Source organism: Seriola dumerili, unplaced genomic scaffold, assembly GCF_002260705.1.
Source record: "Seriola dumerili isolate Sdu_G_001 unplaced genomic scaffold, Sdu_1.0 BDQW01000850.1, whole genome shotgun sequence".
NCBI lineage: Eukaryota > Metazoa > Chordata > Actinopteri > Carangiformes > Carangidae > Seriola > Seriola dumerili.
Window position 1 is genome coordinate 111,277 of NW_019175105.1, and position 3,320 is coordinate 114,596.

Below are 3,320 nucleotides of genomic sequence, written 5' to 3' on the forward strand. Positions count from 1 at the left end.
CTCCTTGCTGCCACCAGAGGTCACTGCTCAGACACTGCAGGGAACCTGGAGCCCAGTCAGCAGGGAGGCCACAACAGTTGAGGCAGAGACACGGTGAGCGACACCTGGATACGCAGACTAAAAACCCATGGACCCATGACGCTGAACCTTGTCAGGGTCTCATTTCAGGACTCTGGGACCATGATCTGAGGAGGGGACTGCTGACCTGGTGTGAAACCTTCAGCGTGCGACACACTGATCGAAGGAGTAGTTATTCAGGTTCTGTCATAGCTGTTTTAATATCTAAAATATCATCAGTTTACATCATGCTGATATTGATTATCATTTTTTGTTACAGTCTGTTTCACATGAGAAACATCAGAGGTGACAGGAAAGTAAAATACTGAAGAAGAAGCTGGAGAGGGACGACTTCACAGTGTCTGTGAACACTAATTCATTGTTAGATCATTCATCAGTCTGATCATCTCAGCCTCCACTGACGAGCTCATTAAACAGACACATTGATTAACCAGCAGCTCCAGTTTGTATTCTTCTTGTTGTCAGAGAATCGTATTTCATTCATATTTAATATTATACATATATTTGAATATTACTATATTAGAGTGCTTTAAGTTTCCAGTTATTTTGACAGAGAAAACTTTTATAGTTCACAGGTTAGGTTCCCAGTCTGATAAATAAATAAATCAATCAATAAATATAGACCTCTTCTTAATGTCAAAGTTTTTCTCTCTGAAAAAGTCATTAATCTCCATGCAAAACATCTTTTTAAAACGCTGTGGAGCCCGCTCGTTAACACGAGTGAATCTTCACTTTAAAACCTGAAGCTTCTTACTGCACCAAAGTGAAACATTGAACAGAATTCATCCAAGTCAACTTAAGAGTGTGTGCTGTGCAGCCGCGTGTAGTGTGCTGTGTGTGTGTGTGTGTGTGTGTGTGTGTGTGTGTGTGTGTGTGTAAGTGTGTGTGTGTCTGTTTGTGTGTGTGTGTGTGTGTGTGTGTGTGTGTGTGTGTGTGTGTGTGTGTGTGTGTGTGTGTGAGTGTGTGTGTAAGTGTGTGTGTGTCTGTTTGTGTGTGTGTGTGTGTGTGTGTGTGTGTAAGTGTGTGTGTAAGTGTGTGTGTGTCTGTTTGTGTGTGTGTGTGTGTGTGTGTGTAAGTGTGTGTGTAAGTGTGTGTGTGTGTGTGTGTTTTCTAAATTAAATCTGGTCCAAACTGAAGGAACATGATGAACTGATCAATAAACGTATTGATCTCAGGGGATTATGTCTGGTATTTATTGATAGTTTTCTTATTGAGGTTAATTTTAATATTTGATGTTTTATAAATATATTTTATCTGTTTGAAAATCTGCTGCTGAATCAAACTGAAACCAGGAGATTCACCTGAGACCACGACAGGAAGGAGAGAAAACAGACTGTCAGAATAAAACTGTGTCAGACTAAAACACAGAGCATCACAATAAAACAACAAACTCTCAAAATAAAACACAGAGCGTCAGCATAAAACAGACCTTCAAAATAAAACACAGAGCGTCAGAATAAAACAGAACTTCAAACACAGACCATTAGAATAAGACTGTCAAAATAAAACAAAACACTGAGTGACAGCACAGAAACCAACAAAACATTTTAGGCAGACTAAAGATTGTAGAGAGTTGACACTTCTGAACATGAGATCACCTGAGAGCAGGTACAGTCAGAATCAACCAATCACAGAGCAGCAGATGCAGCAGGTCTCTCCTCTGCCTCCTGCAGGAACAGGAAGCAGCAGCTCCACCTGCAGGTGATGATGAGACACTGCAGATGTTTGTGTTTTTGTGTTTTTATGAACTGAAGCTTCGTTTACAAAATGTTTTCTGACAGTTGTTACTATCTGAAGTTAACGTGATTAATGTGTTACTGTAGCTAACAGCTGCAGCTGTCACTCATTTCCTGCAGGTGGCGCTGCTGCTAAAATCCTCCTGCAGGTGTTGCAGGTTGTCAGGTGTGAACGTCGCCCCCTGCTGGTCGATCCGAGCGTGATGAACATGACGTGTTTGATGAAAAGCTACATGTCAAAGTAAAGTTCCTGACTCTCAGGTGAGTTTTCACCTTTGACTGATGATACTTTATGGCTTTGAAAGTTTAAAGAAACAGAGACGTATTTTAATCTTAATGAAGTCTGAGTCAGTATTTTATTTTGACAGTCTACAGCCACACAGGAGTTATAACTCTTCCTCCTCTTCATCACTGAGCTCAGTTGTTGATAAAAGTTCAATTAAAACTGACATTTAAAAGGTTAAAGAAAGTCGTTGAAGTTGAAACTGTGGATTTAAATGTCTGTTAAATGTTTCTTCTTTTATTTTATATGTTGTTAATAATAATAAGTTGTTATTTAATGAAGTGAAGTGTTTGTTTATTCTCCAAACTCGGTGATGTTTAAAGGAACGACGTCTCAGTGAGGAGAAATCAGCTCAGTGTGTTTCAGTGACACACCTGTCAGGTGAGCTCTGTCTGTCTGCTTATGATAAAACATGGTGTAAATAATAACCAGGTGCTTTTTACAGGTGAAGCTCATTTACACATGAACAGGAACTTAACTTGAACTCTTTATATAAAGTGAGTCTGGACCTGCCACTGACAGATCAGCCTGAATGAACAGGTGAGTGTCATTCAGGTCATCAGAGGTCAGCAGGTCCATCAGGTTCACAGGTAAACTTCAGAAATCAAGTGATTCAGTGACGAAGATTAAAGGAGGAGGTGCATCTTTATAATATTTTGTGTTATAATGTGTCACATGGTGAATTCAGTTTAATGATAATATATTGATTCACATTAATGATGTTCTATTCTCCTGTTAACTCTTCTACTCGTTTTAATACTTCCTGCAGATGTTTCACATTAAAAGCCCTCCAGGAAAGAGTTGGAGTGAAACATGTTTGATGTTTGAGTAGAAACAAGCAGAGTTCATGATTGGCAACATCACTGTTTTAAACATAGACAAACATGGAGGGAGTGTTCAGTTTGTATTAACAGAGAGAACAGAGGATCCATATTGATACTTATTGATCAGATTGATCAGATATCAGAAACAGAATTTCCAGGATGTTTAGAGACAAACTCCTTTAACTCTAACTCGCCTTGTTGCAGTGATGCACAGGTGTACTCCAGGATGTGTTGGTACCCTGTGTAATGGCTTTAAGGCCTGATATTTAAAAGTGGATTTAAAAGGTTTAATATTTCTGAAGGAGCTGCAGACGCCCTGAACAAACGGCGCTCGTCTGAGCTCGTCCTCAGCGCTCAGACTACATACGTGTAACCAGTGCTCTTACAGGATCTAAAGGG